At 44.0% G+C, this 22468-nt stretch overlaps 1 protein-coding gene across 4 annotated transcripts in view; it reads left to right on the plus strand.

Annotated features, from left to right (window-relative positions):
• The first annotated feature begins 430 nt into the window (after positions 1-430).
• MAPK6 (mitogen-activated protein kinase 6) overlaps positions 431-22468 on the plus strand; it is a 30441-nt gene continuing 8403 nt past the window's right edge. The window contains exon 1 of one of the 4 annotated variants that reach the window (XM_034432667.3): positions 431-669. The gene's annotated coding sequence lies outside the window, so the exon portion shown is untranslated. Of the gene's footprint in view, positions 670-15161; positions 15351-21444; positions 21658-22468 lie in introns of those variants that run through there. The other 3 variants (XM_034432665.3, XM_034432669.3, XM_034432668.3) reach the window with 3 other exon arrangements.

Below are 22468 nucleotides of genomic sequence, written 5' to 3' on the forward strand. Positions count from 1 at the left end.
CCTCCCTCCCTCCCTCCATCCCTTCCCTATTTCTTCTCCCTCCCTCCCTATTTCCTTCCTTCCCTATTTCTTCTCCCTCCCTCTCTATTTCTCCTTCCTCCCTCCCTTTCCTATTTCTTCTCCCTCCCTCCCTCCTTCCCTCCCTCCCTCCCTCCCTCCCTCCTTCCTTCCTTCCTTCCTTCCTTCCTTCCTTCCTTCCTTCCTTCCTTCCTTCCTTCCTTCCTTCCTTCCTTCCCACCCACTGTTGGTACACTCTTATTCATTCCTAATGACATCAGAAGCTGGAGACTCTTTTAAAAGCTGTGATTCCTCCACCTCCATTCCTCCTGCCTTCCAGGATTGGATCTGCTCGGGCTAAATAAGTGGGCGGTTTCTAGGGGAGGCAGAGATAGGCACAAACGGATTGCCCACCTCTTCTCATTTAAATATTACAATGAATTGTGCTGATATAGAACTGGGCATCTATTTCACCCCTTGAACTTTCCTGTCTGTCTGTCTCTCTCTCTCTCTCTGGATGGGTTATTTCTGATCAGCCATCTTCTGGCTGACCTTTTCCTATGCTCTGTGGGGAGATTTGGTCCTAAAAGTTTCAATCTGGGGTCATTTATTTGCAAGCTCTAAGACACACAACCATGGGATCCAAGCAAGTCCTGCCCATTTACAAGAGGGGTAAGTAAATCTCCTTGGCTTTCTGTCCTGCTCGAACCCCAACTGGGCTAAAGAAAAGGAAATAGGCTGGAGTTATAGTTATGCGTTGCCAGAGAAGACATTATACACTTGCGTCATCGTAGCAGATGCTGAATCTCCAGGTATCATAATGAAATGCTATTTAAAAAGAGCCGAAGGGGGAAGGGAGACTTATGATCAGGAAGTCTCAGGCTCATTTTCTGTCCAGGAGCTCATTCGCGTTGGATCCCTCCAAGGGCTGGTTCTTGTGGTCCTTTATCCTCAAAATAGACTTGAAAGGGACACTCTTAAGTTCCGTCAATCTTCTTCACAGTTAAAACACCCGGGTACCCATTTCCTTTCAAAGCCACTATTTAAAAATAGAGAGAGGGAAGAAAAAAACCATGTCTTAGGCTATGCCAACCGTTAACTATTGGCAAATGAAAGGAAAGTTGTCTCCCCCGCCATTATTAATGGGGTAGGCAAAAAGAAGCTTGTTTGCCTCCAGACAAATATATGAAGGCTTTTGTTTGCGAGATACAATGAGGAAAAAGGACTCTGGTTAGAATCCGAAGCCTGTTTGTTCCAGTGTCACACAGATGCCTTGTGATGATAGATAACTTTGAAGGCAATGTTACAGATGACAGAATGATCAGCGTCGGTGCCTTGAAAAGCTTCCAGAGACAAAATTGCGGAGTAAAATAGCTGGTCTTTTTTTATTATTATTTGCAAGCTTTTTTTTGCTGCTGCTTCTGTTAAGCGGTATTTAGTCTCGCCTTCTGTTGAAAGCAGAAAATGGCCTTTTTGCTGAAAATGGACTTAATACCTCTTGGACTTTTTATAGGGATGTGTAATGTCCTCTGGATAGCTTTCCCTGTGCGTTAAAGAGCGATTTGGTTAAGTATGCTTTACTGGTTTGTGCTGCAGCTGGCTTGGTTAGCGCAGGCTAAGCTGTAAAACGTGGTTTATAAGCCACAAGATCTGAGGTTATGTCACCTGCTAAGCCAATGCTTAGTGCAGAGCAATGTCAGAAGTTCTAAACAAAGTTGTTTCTTCTTCTTCTTCTTCTTCTTCTTCTTCTTCTTCTTCTTCTTCTTCTTCTTCTTCTTCTTCTTCTTCTTCTTCTTCTTCTTCTTCTTCTTCTTCTTCTTCTTCTTCTTCTTCTTCTCCCTCTCCTTCTCCTTCTCCTTCTCCTTCTCCTTCTTCTTCTCCTCCTCCTCCTTCTCTTCCTCCTCCTCCTCCTCCTCCTCCTGATCATCATAATCATCATCATTTTTCTCCTGATTTTGGGGGAGCAGTGGTGGCCCCTCAATGCCTTTCTTCAATTTGGCATTGCTCACAAGCTTGCATAAGAGCCTTGTAAGAGCCTTGGTGGCGCAGCAGACTAAAGTGCTGTTAAGTAGCACCAGCTGCCTGCAATTACTGCAAGTTCAAATCTCACCAGGCTCAAGGTTGACTCAGCCTTCCATCCTTTCGAGGTAGGTAAAATGAGGGCCCGGATTGTGGGGGCAATAAGCTGACTTTGTATAAAAAAGAACAACGCTTAGGTGGGGGCCGAAAGCCCTACTAAGCAGATATATACAAAAGTATGAAGGTTATTGCTTAACGCATTGTAAGCAGCCCTGAGTCTCCAGAGAAGGGCGGCATATAAATCGAACCAATAAATAAATAAATAAATAAATAAATAAATAAATAAATAAATAAATAAGCCATATTTTTATTCCTACACAGGCTATATTGTCCTCACCCCCCACTCCCAGCCCCCCAAAATGAGAAACTGAAACTTCTCTAATAAGTGATGTTCTCCACTCAAGTGAACAGACACCACCTCAAGAAGAGAACAGAAGCACTTCCTAAGAGCATTATGATATCCATTGCTACAGTGCACCTATTGATTCAACCTCAATTGTGTTCCTCTTGCTTGTCTTCTGTTGATGGCTCTTTGCAGGTATTCTGCTCTTCAACAGGGAAATTTATTCCTGGCACAGTAGAGCATGAGCTCCAATGTCTTCTCTTCTTCAACCATAACCAGCTTGGTGCTTCAGAAAACATGAATGTAATCAGCCCAACCTCTCTTGATCTTGCCACCTCCAGCAAGGAATAGCTGACTATTCTCCAAATCCCAGGAGATTCTGTTTAATTATATTAAACGATAGCCACTAAATGTCACCACCTCAAATTTGTTTACTGCACCTTTATAAAATAAAATACCCCAAGCAAGAACCCCAACTTACATTGGACAGTCATTATCAGACTAAAAGTCACTCTAAGATTAGTACAAAGAACAGGATGATGGCTGAATGATTTCTTATGACTTTGATTTGCTTTCTCATTGCTTTGAGAGAGGCAGAACATCAAGCCTTGAATTATTTTAATTCTCTCGGTCTCCCCCGCTGCATTTCCTGAAAATATGCAGGGAAATGTTTACAGGAATTCTCCATCTCTTGTTTGCAATGCTCATATCTGAAGTCCAAATCAAATTATCCTTTGCAACAGAATGAGGGGCTCAGAGATGGCAGAACAACCTGTACTTCCTTGAGTGCAGAAAATTAATACGTGAAGCGATACAGACAGACGCAGGGAAGGGAAGCAATGTCAATGAACAAAGATGATCGAGATGATCCATTGTGATAAAATCATAAAAATAATAAAGATGTCAACAAAAGCATTTGAGGGGAGGAGGGAATATCCTTGGCTTCCTGATGCACTATGATCTCCACCCAGATGAATCCTGTGGTGGAACTATTGAAAATTACATATTTATGATAAGCTGCAGTTAGGACTTTGCTCGGTGCAAAAAATAAATCCAGTATCAGGCACCTGAGGGATTCAGGTCAACATCCAAACTTTGTCTTTTCAGTTGATGGCAACTGAAATCAAAGCTGGGCTGTGAAGCAGCAATCAGAGATGGGACATCCCATTCCGTGCAGGCAGGGTGACTTAAATTAAGCTGTCATAAAGGTTGACATGTGATATGGTAACACACTAGGAATAAAGACCTTCATTTCTTTGGAACCTACAGGAGGAACAAGAGAGTCTGCTTCGATGGCAATGCCTTGCACTCAGAAAGTGGCCAGCAGAATCCAAGAAAACATTGGAAAAAGCATGTTCCAAATGTATTTTTTTCCAAAAAAGGTAAATTGGATTTTCTTGGTTTTTCTTTGAAAACGTTTCGTTTCTCATCCAAGAACTGAAAAAGTGGAATGTTTTCAAAGGGGAAAAAAAAAAAAACTATCCCAAGAAAGTCCAGTTGCCTTTGGGACAACTATGACCTGGATGATTGAGAATCTCAATAGACATTGGAACAAGCATGGTCTGTTCTCCACAGAAGAAGGGTTGAAGGGCACAAGGGGGGCAGAAACAAGTGGAACAGTGGAGAAATGAGGACATTCTAGATCAGAGATCCCCAAACTCTTCAACTGATCGACCTTTTCAAGAAGTTTCAAATTGTTCATCAACCTCCAAGCATTTATGATATGAAATTAATTGAATAATATACTTTAACAACTAGTAATATGAATAAGAACAACAACAACAACAACAACACATGGGCCTTAAATAGGCCCATGAACCCTTGGAAGTCAATATTGATCACTCTGAAAACCTTGTTCTAGGTTCTGGATTTATTGTACCTTCTCTCCTTATTTTCTAAAAAGAGATGTACCTCAAAAGGGAAAGGGTTTAACAGAATAACAGAGTTGGAAGGGACCTTGGAGGTCTTCTGGTCCAATCTCCTTCTCAAGCAAGAAACCCTATACCATATTGTTGGTTTTCAAGACGTTGGTTTTCGCCTTGATTAGTTTCCATCTATTACTTATTATTATTTATTTATTTATTAATCAAATTTCTATACCGCCCTACTCCCGAAGGACTCAGGGCGGTGAACGGCCAAGATAAAATACAGATAATACAAATATTAAAAATCCCTTAAAATTATTAAATATTTTGGCCGAAACACAGATTAAAACAGCCAATTTATAAAATCACGAATTAAAAATTTAAAAGAGGAGAGTTAGGCCAGGCCAGCCTGCTGAAATAAAAAAGTTTTGAGAGCACGACAAAACGTGCGCAGGTCCGGGATCCTCCGTATCTCTGGGGGGAGCTCGTTCCAGATGGTGGGTGCCCCCACAGAGAAGGCTCTCCCCCTGGGGGCCGCCAGTCGACACTGTTTGGCCGACGGCACCCTGAGGAGCCCCTCTCTATGGGAGCGTACTGGTCGGTGAGAGGCTATTGGTAGCAGAAGGCGGTCTCGTAAATACCCCGGTCCGATGCCATGGAGCACTCTAAAGGTGGTAACCAAAACCTTGAAGCGCACCCGGAAGACCACCGGGAGCCAGTGCAGCTCACGCAGGAGGGGGGGTCACATGGGAGCGCCACGTCACTCCCATAACCACCCACGCAGCCTCATTCTGGACCAGCTGGAGCCTCCGGGTGCTCCTCAAGGGGAGCCCCATGTAGAGAGCATTGCAGTAGTCCAGGCGGGAAGTAACGAGAGCATGAGTGACCATATTTAATGAGTCCCGATCCAGAAAGGGACGCAACTGGCGAATCAGGCGGACCTGATAAAAAGTCCCCCTGGCCACGGCTGTCATGTGCTCTTCTAAAGACAGCCATGAGTCCAGGAGGACACCCAAGTTGCGAACCCTCTCCGTGGGGGCCAATGACTATTGCTTCTTGTCCTGCCTTCAGGTTTGGAAGTTTAGTCTTTTCTTGTAACATAATATGCTACTCTATAAATATAAATATAAATATTGGTTTTGCACAGTCCTAACAATTTGACTTGAGTTTCCTGGTTTTACTTAAAGCCAATCGTGGGAGAGCAACTTCCCTATCACAGATCTGCAACGGATTTCCTTCAGGGCTTACTGTAGGCTGGTTTACGAGTATCGTTAAGTTCTGTAAGAAATGCTTAAAAGTGTAATTGATGCCCGGTAACTAAATCTATTGGTGCCTTTTCTTTCTGCTTTAAAAAGCCTCTACATTTCCAAGCAGCAAGTGGGTAGGAACAAAGAGAATTACCTAATAAAGCACCTACAGTACATCTGTCTCCGTAAATGGAATGCTTGCGTTGCAGATAGCAAGGGCATTTTATACGGATCTTTCCTTGAGGCTCTGAAATCCAGTTTCTAGAGGATTTCGAAATGGGCCTTTGGCCTGAAAGCTACAGCAATTCCCTTCTCAAGCCATAACTTCATGAGAATGAATTTTATCTGGGTAGTTCAATCCAGTGGTAATTAAACTGCAGTTAATGTTACGTCTTTTACCTAGAAGGAAGTATGTTTCTTTCCCAATAATGTGAGACAGATATTGCTGCCATAAAACTCCAGATAAGGGACTGGATTTTGTTGCCGTTAAACATCTTTAGTACGAGAAACTCTCCCTCCCTACCTGTGTTTTAATATCAAGCTCAGGTGGGCTACCATAAATTTCTCCCGAGCACCGGTGCAAACAGCGGGAATGCTGAAAACTGAGTTCTTTGGGGGGGTAAGGAAGCAGTTTGCCTGTGAATGTTGAATCCACGGAGAAAAGGTGTGGTAGTGATGAAGAAGGCTGAGCAAGGAACTTATTTTCACAGCTTTGAGTTTTCTTGTACCTGGTAAGGTAGATGATTCAGCTGAGCCTTCACAGGTTGTCTGGAGCCTCAAATAAGAGAGACAGGAGCCATCCAGGTAGTCCTTGATTTATAACCATAATTAGGACTAGAATTTATGTTGCTAAGCAAGCAGTAAAGCAAGCAGTAAAGTGAATCGTGCTTGATTTTATTATTTTTTGGGGTCACATTTGTTAAGTGGATCACTGGAATTGTTAAGCAAATTTGCCTTTTCCCCCATTGACTTTGCTTGTTGGAAACCGGCTGGACAGGTTGCAAACGGCAGGAAATTAAACAGCGTTTGGGAGATAATTTGCTTATTATAGTGCGGTCGTTGCCAAAACTTCTCATCCTTATCGCAAATGTTCACAGGAGGGGGAAAAAATGTAACATGTTTCCTGCTCTGGAAAGGGTTTATATGTTGTTACCAATAATATGTCATAAGTCTCTGGTCAGGTCTGGATTTTCTTCATTGTGACCTTGGGTTTCAATCAATTTTTGCGTGAGAAAAATGACACTGCAGCTCACATGGTTGAATCTACTATAAATCTCTATATGCAACCTGTTTTGCTAGTTGGTCGACGTGTTTGCACCATGAGAGGGAAAAATTGCCGAAGATTAATAAGATCATCCTGAATATGTTTACTCTGAAGTAATTGACACCCAGGTCGAATGAAACATACTTCATAAAAACCAAATGTTTGGATTGCATCTTGAGAAGAGTATTAAGTAATGACCTGGTAGGTCTTCTTTCACATTACGTGCAAAACACACAAGTTGAAATGTGTCCACAATGGATGCTACTTCTATATCGTTCATCTCTCCTTTTGGACACACACACATTTAAACAACCACAAAGCTCTAATTGTCCTTGGCAACTTATCCAAATAAGTGAGTCCCCTCCATTGAGAAAAACCTACTAGACAACCTGATTATGGCCCCTGTTGTTTGAAGGGGGAGGAAAGATTGGGCCGTGTTTTTCTTTACTGGTGAAGAAGTTCAACAATGTGGGAGACCTGGAACACGATAGCGGATTCCTGCCAGAAATGTTTCCACCATAGACTTCAGGGGACTACTAATGCAAGGCTCCCTAGTTTTTTTTTTTTTTAATCTGAATGACCTCGGATTCTTGCAAAGAGGGTTTCTTAGGCAGCGATGGAACATACAATAGTATCAACGCTGCACGTAACTGAAAATCTCCAAGCATGCAATCTTCTCAATTTTAGTGGACATTTGAGAAGCCATTGATGATGGGCAAATGAAAGAAGAAGAATAAGTAGGGCTTTCTTTTCCTACCAATTCTCATTCAATCTGACGAAAAGAATTTAGCTTTGGAAATGTCTCCCGGGAAAAAAAGAATTGGGAGGAAATTCTCATGGCTGGAGAATATGTTGTTCTTGTACCTCCCTAGTGACCAACTGACCAAAGGGAATGCATCAGTAGTCTGCAAACTCAGATAATGGATTAATGTATTAACTAACCAAATTAAGGTCATGTTATGAATCCAGTGGTGCTGGAGAAGACTCTTGAGAGTCCTTTGGACTGAAAGGAGATCCAATCAATCGATCCTAAAGGAAATCAACTCTGCCTGTCCTTTGGAAGGACAGATCCTGAAGCTGAAGCTCAAATTCTTTGGCCACCAAATGAGAAGAGAGGACTCACTTGGAAAAGTCCCTCATGTTGGGAAACATGGAAGGCAAACAGAGATGGGGACAGCAGAGGAGGAGATGGCTAGATAGTGTCATCAACGCAATGAACATAAATTTGGGCAAATGCTGGGAGATAGAGAAGGACAGGAGGACCTAGTGCGCTGTGGTCCATGGAGCCATGAAGAGTCGGACATGACTTAGTGACTGAACAACAACAAATTAATTCAGTCCCAGTGATTCCATTTAGGTATTACCTCAATCTCAACCACAGTCAGTCTCGGAGTACAGTACTACTTGCTGGTTCCTACATGAGAGCTATTGTGCTTTCATTCTACTTATCACATTCCTTCTGCATGGTTGTTTCGTTCTTCTGGGAGGGCACAGCAAGTTGAGTCCTTATTTCGTAACCATACTCAATTGACTAAGCTGCAGTCAATGGCGACGTTTCTCCGTCCCACAAAGCTGCAAGTCAACCAGCCGCATGATGAGTTTTGTGTGAACCTAATAAAGGTTTGGGTCGAAAGCATGCCGGTTCACAGCACAGCAACTTCTGGAGGGCAGCTTAATTAATTTTCCTGTGCATTGGCGAAGGATTGAACCAGCCGATCCTTCCAAATGTACAATTCTGGGATTCTACAGATGTATTCTCTACTTAGGATTGTAGGTCCCTTATTTCTTTTCAGAGAGAAAAGCAGTTCACATTGGATAAAGTCATGTAGCAAAGTCTTGTAGACCTTGCAATGTTTACTGTGGGCCACAGAAGATGGAGCAATGAAGCAAAATACAGTAGGTCCAGATGGGTACAGCAAATGACACCTCTCAGAAGTTGAGGAAAAGCTGTTTTCTTTGCTTCTTATACTACTTCTTCGTTCTACTTTAGGATTGTGCAAAAGGTTGCTCTGCAGAAAGTGCCCTATAGAGAAAGTGTTGACAGGCTGGGAGACCAAGGAGGTGAACAGGGTTAATGGAGCATTAGGGTCAACAAAAGTGTGTACCGTGGGAGAGAGGGAAAACATGAGTCACCTGGAAAAAAAACTTGAATAAACGCTACAGGTTGTACAGGAAAAGCCAGTCATTAAACTCATTGGCTTCCATTCTAAATATCCCTTAAATCAATGGAATAATCAAGAAAAGTGACAAAATGTGCTTTGGGGGCAACACTTTTGGACTCTCCTCATTGCATTTCTAAGTAGCTGTAACTATTAAATACTATCAAATCTTTGACATCAGTTTGGTCTAAAGGCTAAGGCATCAGGCTAGTTCTCGTTCCACCTTAGCCATGAAAGATAGCTGGGTGTCCTTGGGCCAATCACCAGGCGACTGAGAGTTCTAGTCCTGCCTCATGCATGAGAGCCGGCTGCGTGGGTTTTGGTCAAATTACTAAGAGATGTTGGGTTCTAGTCCAGCATTAGACACAAAAGCAGGCTGGGTGGCTTTGGGCCATTTACCAGGAGACTGAGAGTTCTAGTCCTTCCTTAGGCATGAAAGCCGGCTGGGTAATTTTAGGCCAGTCGTTCACTCTCAGCTCAATTCACTTCACAGGGTTGTTGTTGTTGTTGTTGTGGGGAAAATAAGAGGAGGAAAGAGTATTAAAGATGGTCACTACCTTGAACTATTTATAAAAACAATAAAGGCAGGATCAAATTTTTTTTTAAAAAAATCAGGCTCATTCCACTTGTCTCTGCCTTCGGTCCACCTGTCTTTAAATTAAATATAGCCTATAGATTTCTGTTATTCATTGCTGGAAACTTTGGAATTTTCCTAATCTAATCCAACAGGGGTTTTGCGGAAAATATGGACACACCTCTGACAATCTGACCATCTTTATCGCCCTATCATTTTCTTTTACCTGTTAACTTTCTGCAATAGCTTTGAACTGGGATCTTCACTTGAGCTAGTGGTTAAGAAACAGTTTTTTTTTTTCCTGGAGAGCTGATCCAGTGCTTCAATTTGCTAGGAAGCTAAGAGTTGCTCGAGAGTTGCAAAAACAGTTCATACTCAAAGGATACCAAGTTTAAACTCAATCCAGCCCAAAATGCTGAGCCAACTGATTGATTGATAACACATCCAGCATTCGGTGCAGTTGTTTTTCCTGCCTTTTTCAATCGGATTGGTGGCATGGAGAACTAACTGTTTTTATGACGAAATGGTTTGCCTCTTTATCGGTTGGCTTCTAATTTCCTTTCATCCAGATTATCCCAGATGAGGTGATTTCAGCTGTTGTGAGTAATGCAGGATGACCTACTGCAGTATTTTTCAAGCATCGTTTGTAACTGTAATATGCGTGGACTTCAACTCCCAGGATTCCCCAGTACCAATTTTGGGAGTCGAGGTCCACACGTTTAAAGTTGGTGAAGTTGGAAAACGCTGCCCTCAACTATTGTTGTTTATTTATTAGTGTGAGCTTAGTGCAGGGTCGGCAACCTTAAACATTCAAAGAGCCACAAAGGTCCTAACCGGAAGCCCCCCACTCAATTCTGGAGCTGACTGGAAGTCCGGTTCCCCCACCATAGAGTCTCCTCCTAGCGTGGCGTCCTTTTTCCTCTAACAATCCTAACCCTATCAATTGTGGGCTGACCTGAAAATCCACCCCTTGCCATAGAGTCTCTTCCTGGCATGCCCTGCTTCCCCCCCTCCCCCCAACTGGAAGCTCCTCTCAAAATTGTGGTGCCGAACGGCAACAGGGAGCCGCAGCAGAGGGATGAAAGAGCCACATGCGGCTCCAGAGCCGCAGGTTGCTGACTCCTGGCTTAGTGTGTTGTATAATGCCTATCTTATCATATCTTATCATAAACCATGTTTGTGACAAATCTAATTTGTGGACATGGACAACCGTGGTTTAATTAACCAATCAAGGTGAGAAAACTGTAGTTTAACACAAACTGTGTATACGACCTCTGAAATTCATGGATTTTCTTTTGTATTCCGTGGTCTGAAGTTTAGCCAGCAGGACGGAATAAGATGACTTTCTCTGTGATTGGTTAAAATTATGAAATCACCTGCTTTGGAACATCTGTCTGGTCCCTTCCCTGATGTGGTTCTATTAATATCCAGAGAGATCTTTTTGTGCCAATTTAATTTGGCCTTGCCAGGTATTGGATTGTTTCATTTCTGTTCCCTGACCCGAAGCTTTGATTTTAATGGATTGGAACTGTCATTGGTTGTAAAGCCTGCCTTCGCTGCTCTTGATTTGATGTTTCCCAAAAGCGTTATGACCGTCCTTGATTAGATAACAAATGTTTTAGCACAATAATAACAACAACAACGACGTTTGACGATCAAATAGTTAGATTTTCTCCACGATCGTCCTTCAGTTCTTCCATCAATATCACTCACTGCTACGGCAACTGAGTCTATACGACATTGCTACTGGTCATCATCTTCTCTTTCCTTCTAACTTTCCCAGCATTAGAGCCTTATCCAAAGAACTAGGTCTTTCCATGGTATGTAGGAAAATATATGGTCATTCGTGCGTTGAGTAAGAACTCTAGATTGATTTCTTTGAAGATCCATTAGTTTGTTTCCTCAGTTGTTCATGTAGTCTCATGTATTCTTTTCCAACACTAAAAGTTCAAAGCCATCCATGCTCTTATCTTGCTTCTTCAAAATCCAGCTTTCATTTCCATACAGTATCACAGAGAACACCATGGTTTGTCTATGGAGATTCTCAATCATCCAGGTCATGGTTTGTTTGTTTTTTCCTTGAAGATGTTTTGCTTCTCATCCAAGAAGCTCCTTCAGAATTGAACAGAACCCAAGAAGCTTCTTGGATGAGAAGTGGAATGTCTTCAAGGAAAAACAAGGAAAGTCCAGTTGCCTTTTGAAAAAGGAACAGTAACAATAACAAAGTTGGAAGGGACCTTGGAGGTCATCCTGCTCACGCAGGAGACCTGTACTAGGGATTCAAACCGCCGAACTGCCAACCTTTGTGATCGACAAGCTCAGCGTCTTAGAACCTTTGGGACATGGCTTGCCAGCTTCTTATCTCTGTAATAAAGACACATCGTGGCACCTGACTATCTTTTCCAAGATCTTTATGGCTGTTTTATCAAGTGCTGGTCTGTGGTGTATTTCTTGACTGCTTCTTCCTGTACTGTTGATGGCTGATGCTAAAAGGCAGAAGATACCCACTGTCAGTTTTAAGGTGGGTTGTTCTACCTGTTGTCATTAGTTTAGCCTTCTTTATATTTAATGTTGTGGTTATATTTAGGTTTGGCTTAATAGGTGATACAAGGTTGGGTTGGTTGCATAATATGACCCCACATGAAGTTTAACTCTTGTTTGGGAGCAGGGGATGGTTAGAAAAGATAAAAACTCATAAATACCCTGTTTTGGCACCTAGTACCAGCAAGATCATCACCTCAGGGAGATCAGGAGCTGTTTTTCTACCTCACCTGGCAATTGTTCTGTTTCAACCTGGAGTTTTTCCAGCTCAGTCAAAATAGTTCATGTTTAACAAAACAGTTAAACCTTGGACTTGCACGCAAAGCATGTCCTGTCCTTCCAAGTGACTTTTTTTTCCTCCTCCATGAGTGACGCAGCATTATCATGGAATCACACAGAAAACTGAATTAAAACCGTGTGAAAGATTGCATTGCACCCATTTTCTATCTGGAGTACCATCCAACAGCTCTCAAGAGGTGCCATTTGTAAAAACAGGGAGAGAAAGAAAAGCAGAATAAAGGAGAAAAATAAAACAAGAGGAGAGGATACCTGCAGTTCTTTCAGACACGAGGGTTTGTTTAAAAGATTTCTTTAGATTACAGCCCTATTTGCGCTAACCCCAATAAGCCTGGCTAAATGCAGCCGGTTTTTGAGTCACTGGGCAACAGCGGGTAGGATTATGAATGGCAAAGGTGCGGTGAAGATGAGAGCTGCACCCCGCAATCGTAAACTTGTTTACGCAGAAATAAATGCCACCCTGGCAGCCAGGTGCACTGATCTGATGCACCACCCAAGGAATTGTAGTTACCAACCAGACAAGAAGTCTAATAAATAAGGAAATCCAACTGAACAGTGTGGAGTAACGTTTTGCACAATTTGGTCCAGCTTTCTCCAAGCTGGAGGGGGAGAGAGAGAGAGAGAGAGAGAGAGAGAGAGAGAGAGAGAGAGAGAGGGAGAGGGAGAGGGGGAGAGGCAGATATATCAAGATATACAAATACATACACATAAATAAATACAGCCCTATCGGCTGAGTGTATCTTCTACATTTATGGAAATATTAGAAATCTAGTATACACCTCCACATACACAAATTGTACAAGGTACTTTTTTGAACAATCTTCTTGAAGTGTAAGCACACTAACACATTCCATATTCATTCATTCAGCACTCAAGAGATCTTGCAGAAGGATAGAGAAACTTGTGGGTACTAGGTGCCAAAACTGGGCATTTATGAGTTTTTAAGGAGTATTTATCTATATGTGCACGTCCATACACATATATGTATGTGTACATATGTGTGTGTGTTATGGGCTATTTTATCTTATGGAATTATATACATTATATGCACATGCATGTGCTTATATATGCTATAAGCACATACATGTGTTTGTGTACATATGTGTGTGTGTCTGTCACAGGGTACTTGATATACACATATAAATATATACAGACACACATATATATTATATATGCACGTATCTACATCTACCTCTATATCTATCTACCTCTATCATCTCTATCTACCTCTATATGTATACCTACCTACCTCTATCATCTCTACCTATCTACCTCTATCGATCTACCTCTATCTCTCTATAATCTACCTACTTACCTCTATCTATCATCTATCTATCTATCTATCTATCTATCTATCTATCTATCTATCTATCTATCTATCTATCTATCATCTATCTATCTATCTATCTATCTATCATCTATCTATATCTATCTATCTATCTATCTATCTATCTATCTATCTATCTATCTATCTATCTATCATCTCTCTCTCTCTCATCTATGTATCCCTATCTCTCTCTCTCTATCTCTCTCTACATCTTATCTATCTATCCTTATTTCTCTATCATCTACCCACTGGGTTCCGGACAGCCCCTGACCTCTGTTCTTTCTGCAAAGAGCTGAAGACATGGCTTTTTAAACAAATTGTCTGATCTGGGAGTTTTTAAATTAATTGTGGATTTTAATTTTATTTTTTAACTTTATTTATTGTTATTGTTATTGTTTTTACTTTACTTGATGGGTTGTGAGCCGTCCCGAGTCCTCCGGGAGAAGGGCGGCATATAAATTTTAATAATAAATAATAAATAAATCTCTCATCTCTCTCTCTCTCCCTCTCTCTCTATTATCTCTCTCTAACTCTTTCATCTCTATCTACCTCTCTCTCTCATCTCTCTCTCTCTATCCCTATCTCTCTCATCTCTTTATCTCTCTATCATCTCTATCTACCTCTCATCTGTCTCTATCCCTATCTCTCTATCATCTCTTTATCTCTATCTCTCATCTCTCTTATCATCTCTCTCATTTTCTCTACCTCTCTCATCTCTCTCTCTACCTCTCTCTCATCTGTCTCTATCCCTCTCTCTCTACCTCTATTTATCTATCATCTCTCTCTAACTCTCTCATCTCTACCTCTCTCTATCCCTATCTCTCTATCATCTCTTTATCTCTATCTCTCATCTCTCTTATCATCTCTCATCTCTATCTACCTCTCTCATCTGTCTCTATCCCTCTCTCAACTCTCTCTCTATTTATCTATCATCTCTCTCTCTCTCATCTCTTTATCTCTATCTCTCATATCATCTCTCTCATCTGTCTCTACCTCTCTCTACCTCTATTTATCTATCATCTCTACCTCTCTCTCTGTCTCTCATCTCTCTCTCATCTCTCTCTCTCTCCATATACCATACATGTACACATTATAGATCTACGCGTGTGTATTTCAGGCTATTTTAAACATTATTTAAACATTATTTCCTTCTTCTTCTTCCTCTCCTGGCGCGCTGCGCCTGCGCGGGATGGCTCGCTCATCTCCCTTTTTCCTCACTCCCCCCCCCCGCGCTCCCTGTTCGACCCGCCTCGCGCCCAACCGCCACGTAGCGCGCGCGGGCCAGGAAGGGGTGGGTGGGAGGAGGAGGCGCGAGGGATGGGAGGGGAAAAAACAAGACGGGCGTGGCCTCCTTCCCTCCCTCCCTCCCTCCCTCGGGGGTGGTAGCGGCGGCGGTGGTGGTGGGGTGGGCGTTCCCTTCCGCCGGCCCCGCCCCTCGCCCCGCCTCCCCCTTTTCCCTCGCCCTCTCCGCCGGGTTAGATGGCCGGAGCCGCCGAAGGAGCCGCGCCGCTTCCGCCGAGCAGAGAGACGATCCTCCTGGCGGGGCCCGGCAGCTGCTGAACCGGTAGCGGCGGCGGCGGTGCCGTGAGCGGCGTGTGGCGCGTCGCCGGTTCGTCCTCTCCTCCTGCTCTTCGTCCTCATGAGCCTGGGCTGCCCCGTGAGTCGAGGCGGGCGTGTGGGCGTCGCGGCGGGCGGGCGGGCGAGCGAGCGGGCGCCTTCCCTGCCTTCCCTCCCCGCCGCCGCCGCTGCACAAAGGCGCTTTGTTCTCGCGCGCCCCGCCGGGCCCGAGGCGCCGGGAAGACCGGCCGAGCCAGCCTTCCGCAGTGCGGCGGAGACGGGCGGGCGGGCGGGGACGGTGCTGGAAGAAGAACGGACGGACCTTCCTTCCTTCCTTCCCGGGCCACGACGACTCCCTTGGGTGTCCCGCCGGGGTCTCTCCGCTCTCCCTGGAACTCGCCCCCCCTCCCTTGCCCGCCTTCCCACGACTCGGGGGGGGGGGGAAACACGCGTTGGCTGCTTTGCGGTCGTGTGAAGGCGGTCTTGGGGTGGGGGGGGGTTGTTGTGGGGAGGGGGGGCAGAACTGCGATTCCGGGAACACGCTGTGACGCCACGTGTTGGGTTCCCGAATTCAAACCCCCCCCACCACCCCCAAAACAAACGTGGGAAACAGAGGTGCGAAGGGGTTTAATTTAAAGTGGTGGTGGGGGGATATTTGGGGTTGACCCCCCCAACTCAAAGAAAGAGCTATGCTTTCTCTCCCCCCTTTTTTTTTCTTTTCTTTTTTTTTTGCTGCTTTGCCCATTCTTGTTCCTTGGCCAAAGTGGCCATCAAAGGCCAGGATCAGCCTGGAAGGGACACCCCCATCTACCCCCCCCTTTTCTTCTTAAGACCTGGGCCTGAGCCATTGGAGAGGAAGGGGCTTCAATCAAGAAAGAGGGGTGGGCTTTTGGGGGGAAAGACACAGTTCTCTCTCCCCCCAGGAAAGCCCCAGCTTCCAAGTGAGAAGGGCAATCAAATCAATACATTCAATTCAGTAAATAAAGTGGGGAGGGGGTGTCTCCTTGCCTCTTTGCCTGGAGAGTGTGGTGGGGGTGTCATCCCGGCAGATGTTGGCGTTGGGGTGGCAGATGTGACACGTCCTTGGCGAAAAGTCTCTTGGCGGTTCCTGCCACCCCCTTACCCACCCACCCACGAACCCCCTTCCTGGCCAGCCAAGACTGCGGCATTGGCAGCTTCTCCCCCCCCCCCGCACCCCCTTTGCTTTTCGGGACAGACTTCATTCATTGCTGGGCCTCCTTGGCCGCCACCACAGCTGCCACCAGGTTTTGTGGGGGGGGGGATCTGTGTCAAGTTACAGAAGGATCCAGTGGGGAGTTTTTAAGTCGCTGGCTAATTAGATCTCGCTTTCCTCCTTGATGTTGCTGGTATTGCTCTCTGCAGATTAAAAATTTAAAAAAAACAAACAACCCCCCCCCGCCCCCCACCTATTGCGTTCTTAGGCCTTGGTGGGATTATAGCAGTGGTTCTCAACCTTCCTAATGCCGGCAACCCTTTAATACAGTTCCTCATGTTGTGGTGACCCCCAACCATAAAATTATTCCTAAAACCATTGAAAATATGTGTTTTCCGATGGTCTTAGGCGACCCCTGTGATCATTCGACCCCCAAAAGGGTCCCGACCCACAGGTTGAGAACCGCTGGATGATAGGAACCGCTTTGGGTTTAAAAGAGGCAGCTGGGTTTTGAAAAGGACCCCGCTTCCTCTTGCAACCCTCCCAATTAGAGAGCAACCCCCCCACCCCGCTAATAGAGGGGGGTGGTCTTTGCTGTGGGTAACCCTTTCAGAAGACCGATGCGCCTGGCAAGGAGGGAGAAGCAGGTTAAAGCCGGGGTGAGTGTCTCCTGAGTAAGGGTGGATAGATAACTGAATATTTGAATTCATCTTCTCTTAAAGTGCTTAAGAAAGTGTAAGACAATATGAGTCTTACGTAGTGTTTTTTCCCACCCCACTGCAAAGGGTACGCACCAAGATAGGGGTCAGATCCTTCTAAACTCAAGATTCTCCTGTAGAAGGAAAACTCTGTTCTGACATTTATGATCCTCTCTACAGAATAGCTATCATTCTTGGTTACGACTCTCTCCAGAGACCGAGTGGGATTTATGCGTGACTGGGATATTTGAATAAATCAATGAATAAGTTGGTTGTTCTAAAATGGCCATTCATTCATTTTGGAAAGATAGGCACAGTTAAAACAGTACGCTAGTTTTAAGGTGGTGTTTGTTTCCTGGTGTGACTGCCTTGGGTTAGTCTTGCAGTTTTCTTGGTATTGTTTTACAGAAGCGGTTTGCCATTTCCTCCTTCCTAGGGGCTGAGATAAAGCGACTGGCCCAAAGTCTCCCAGCTAGCTTCATGCCCAAGGCAGGACTAGAACTCCCAGCTTCCCTGGTCCAAACCTGGTAACTTAACTTACTACATCAGACTGGCCACACTTAAATAGGAAAGCTGAACTACGACAGTAAAAATGTTTTGGGGTCATCCAGCATCTTAGGTTAGGTGGATTAATAGGTGGCTTAGTTATTGTTTATTTCTTAGGTTGGCATCTTCTACTACAGAACCTGTTAATTCGCTAAACCTTGGTTTAGCAAGCTGTGTGAACACAGTACTTTCTCAAGACTAAAATCAGTCTCGACTCAGGTTTATTTCAGCCCAAGAAATTCTCACCAAAATGTCTATTAATTTCTAGAGTAGCCTACCCCCACAGCAAAGAAATTCAGTTTAGTTATAGTTTGTTACATTCTGCTACTCTATTTTTGTTTATTATTATTTTTTGTGTGGTCGGCATAGCTTTCTGAAAGAGTGGAAAACTTGTCCCAGCTATTCACAGTTTATAAAGTAAAAGTTTATTTGGAAGCAAACCAGGCAGAGATCAACCCCCCCCCCCCAATCTCTTTCTTCAAGAGCTTGAAATCTGAGGATACATCCTCTTTCGCTTACAATGGGAAAAGTAAAGTATTTAATGACTTTTAATCAGGGAGCATGTGTAAATTAACAATAGCTTGGCCTTCAGAATGTGTGGGGATTCAGTGGGAGGTTGAGAAACGCTTGCAGTTTCAGGAGTCCTTACAATGACTCACTGCCTATTGCTTGCAACGTGGCTGGTATTTTTTTCAAAAAAAAATAAAAATCCACATAAGCACCCTCACCGTGTTACACAGATGGGGTATGGGTTTTTTATCAGGTTGTATAACAGTTTTTTTTTCCCCTTACCAATTCCTTCCAGAATTGGTTTCTTTCTTCCAGCAAGAAATTGCCTGATTATCTAATAAGTTTATGAAAAGCTAATCATGCGAGAAGCTTTTCATCCTTTCTAAATTTCCTAAATAAAATAAACCCTAGTGCAGGGCAATCCTCAACTTAGGACCACAATTGCTGTTCAGTGGGACGTCCGTTAAAGTGAGTTTCGCCCCATTTTACAACCTTTCTTTGCCACAGTGGTTCAGGGAATCCCTGCGGTTGATAAGCGAGTCACCCGGTTGTTAAGTGAATCTGGCTTCCCCGTGGACTTTGCTGGACAGAAGGTGGAAAAAGGGAATCAGGCGGCCCTGGGACGAAGCAGTGGTCATAATAAGTATGAACCAGTTGCCAAGCATCTGGATTTTTGATCACGTGATCCTGGGGATGCTTACAAAGATCCATAACTCTGAAAAACGGCCGCAAGTCACTTTTTTCCAGGGCCGTCGTAACTTTGAACGGTCACTAAATGAACTTGTTAAGTCGAGGACCACCTGTATTCACCAGCCTGCCTTCCCTACAGTGGGCAGTGTGTGGAAATGGTCAGCTTCAGGTAATAATATTTCCCAGCAAAAGTGGGCAGGGAAATTAAGGTCTATTCATGGGGTAAGTCCGTGTTGTAAAGAATGCTGAACTCTTTAAAGCTTTGTGTGCGCGCGCGCGCTTTGTGCCTGGCATGGAAATCTGTATCCAGAGCAAAAAATAAAGCTGCACAACACCACCATGGACGTGGCTAGTTATTCTTTAGTGGAATGGATGTATTTTTGGGCTGCTAATAAAATTAAAAAAAAACTGTCTGACTTGTGGACTTGTGCACAGCTGGCTCAGGAATTCTGGGAGTTGGTCCACAGGTCATAAAGTTGTCATAATTGCTTTCCCCCCCCTACATTTTTAAAACAGCAGAACTACAAATGAAAGACTGCAAATATTCTAAAGATTTGTGTGTGTGTGTGTGTGTGTGTTAGAGAGAGAGATCCATTATGGCCTCTGCCATAAGTCATGGACATCTTTGTGATATTGTTTGTTCTTGAAGGGTAGTTGTGCTGTATGATAACACAACAACTCCCAAGAAGTTTTGTGGAGGGTCAGCCACGTGTGGGTTGAGCAAACAAAGGTAAGGCCCAAGAAAATCCCAGCTGACTTGGTTTGACTTCAGGCATTTGCCATGAGCTCCCTCTTTGGCCTTTCTCGGAGGTTTTATTGTAAGTCTGAAAGAGGTGAGAATAGCAAAGGACAAACGTTACTCATGCTTTTTTTTTATTTCAGGAGGTTTTGTTCCAGTCAGTTTTAAAGTTGGGTAGGGCTGTTCCTAGAATTTGAGAGTTTGAAGCCTTCATGACTCATGATGTCATAAGCTCTGGGTTAAGTTTGAGTAGCTTCTTCCAGGTAGAAAGCTATGTTAAAAGCTTTTGTTTGTTTGTTTCCTTGCTTGCTTGCTTGCTTAATATATAGTGCGGTCAGAGTATGACTTGGGGGAAGAAAAAAGAGTTAATGAGCCACATTTATTTAATGGTGTTCGTTCTTGCTGTGAAATACGCAGGAGGGACTGACTCAGAGGGAAAGTTTTAACTCCGTGCCCTGTCATCTTCAGTCAAAAAAAAAGCTCAAGTTTTTGCTAGGCCCGTTTTGTGAGTTAATTCGCAGCAAGAACTTGTGGTTTCACTGGAAGATAGTTTCAAACCGAAGTTCTAGTTGTAGGAGATAATGAAAATGCCAACCGGGCTGGTGTTTTTTTTTTTAATCCTTTGAGTAGACAATCCACATAGTTAGCAATAAAAGGCCGTGCGCGTTATTTAAAAGGCCTATCTTTTATTTGATTTATCAAAGAACAGTTAACAGTTTTCCTTTACATCTAACAGGCAGCTTATTCATTTGCCGTGACTGTCGATTCGGTTTTCATGCTGCCAAGTACGGGCTGCTTGTAGAGACGGTTGTTTTTCTGGCCTCCATATATATTCGTTTTTAAGCTAGTGGTTCAGCAACAAGCTCCCCTATACCCACGCACCCTTTTCTCCCGTTCCTTTTCATCTGCTCTCCCTCCCTCCCTCCCTCCCTCCCTCTCCCTCTCTCTCTCCCCTTCTCCCTCCTTCCCTCTCTCCTCTCTCCCTCTCTCCCTCCCTCCCTCTCTCTCCCCTCTCCGTCTCTCCCTCCCTTCCTCTCTCTCTCCCCTTCTCCCTCCCTCCCTCTCTCTCCCCTTCTCCCTCCCTCCCTCTCTCTCCCCTCTCTCCCCTTCTCCCTCCCTCCCTCTCCCCTCTCCGTCTCTCCCTCCCTTCCTCTCTCTCCCCATCCCTCCCTCCCCCTCTCTCTCCCCCCTCCCTCTCTCCCTCCCTCCCTCTCTCCCTCTCTCTCTCTCCCCCTTTCCCTCTCCCTCCTTCCCTCTCTCCCTCCCTCCCTCTCTCTCCCCTCTCCGTCTCTCCCTCCCTTCCTCTCTCTCCCCATCCCTCCCTCCCTCTCTCTCTCCCCCCTCCTTCCCTCTCTCTCTCTCCCCTCTTTATCTCTCCCTCCCTCCCTTTCTCTCTCTCCCCTCTCTCCCCTCTCTCTCCCCCTTTCCCTTTCTCTCTCCCTCTCTCCCTCCCTCTCTCTCTCTCGCAATAAGCCTTTTCTTCCTGTTAAAAACCTCAGCCGCATTTCAGAAACACGCAGTTGGTGCCTGCAGCCAAATATGGAAGCTGGAAGTTCTTGAAGTGAAAAGGGAATAGACGCGAACAAGATATAATAATAACTTTATTGTCATTGTAGGTGTATACACCGTATACCCATACAATGAAATTCACTTAACACCCAAAGACCAGGTCCAACACACATAACAATCCCCCAATACACCCCTACCCACCACAGATTCCCCACCCCTAAACCACCCAAACATCCACACAACAGACCAAGTAATGCTCACCGATGGTGGCCCTTTGGTTCATTGTTGAGTGCAATTATAGCTCTGGGATAAAAACTATTCAGAAAAAGATAGCACTGTAATGTAACAGGAAGACTTTCCAAAATAATGCCATCTCCATAGAAAGTGACTTCATCATCAGGTGAAGTCATAATCTGTGAAACTGAACTGTTGGTGCAGGAGCCCCTGGAAACCAAGAGGTGTAGCTGGTATATGGAGATCCACAAAAGGGTTGCTTTCGTTGTGCTAGAAAATAGCTTACGGATTTTTAACATTCCATTCAGTTGAGTATGATCCACTACTGACAATTTTTTTAAAAACTAAGATCTACATAGAAATAATCGGAGTTCTTGGTCTCTACCACAATATTTCTAGATTTGCTCTCTGCAAAAAAACATCCTGTATTGTGATTACTTTATATAGTCTCTGTGCTACCTTCCACTTTATCTAAAAATCACATTATTATTGAGGAGTATGTATTTCCTGGAATGAGCTAGGCGTGCAGAATATCTTGATTTCTAATTCTGTTTTCACCCCAGGGCAGCACGAATGCATGTCGATTAGGGACGCAGAAGGTCCTATGCAGGACTGATTGGCAAATTCAGTTATTTCAGATTCACATTTGTAAAATGTGCTTCATCTTTTGCTTTTTACAACCGGTTTCTTCACTTTTTTTTAATAGGAAGTATCCCCATATTTTATTTAAAAAAAATATGAAAGTACTTAACATAGCGACTCGTCTCAAGTAGTGAAACGATTTCTTTAAAAGTTTCACCTTTTTGGGAAAAAAAAAAGTACAGAGAAGTACAAAATGTTTCCCCGATGGATGGACGCTATATTTACTTATACAGGCGAGAATTTGTTTTGCCTTTGTGCCTTTTTATAGAAGCTCCTATCCATGTCAAGCACATAATGAGATAGAATCTTCTGGGTTGGAATGAGATCAGTGATGGATCCGGTCTATCCAGCAGATCAAAGGGTTCCTAATGCCTAGTTCTGTGTGTGTGTGCAATTTGTTTTTTAAAAAAAGTTTAGTTTGTAGTAAAACCCCCTATGCCAGTGATGGCTAAACTTTTTGCCGTCGCGTGGCAAAA

Source organism: Pantherophis guttatus, chromosome 13 (genome assembly GCF_059756535.1).
Source record: "Pantherophis guttatus breed Tessera chromosome 13, ASM5975653v1, whole genome shotgun sequence".
NCBI classification, from domain to species: Eukaryota; Metazoa; Chordata; class Lepidosauria; order Squamata; family Colubridae; genus Pantherophis; species Pantherophis guttatus.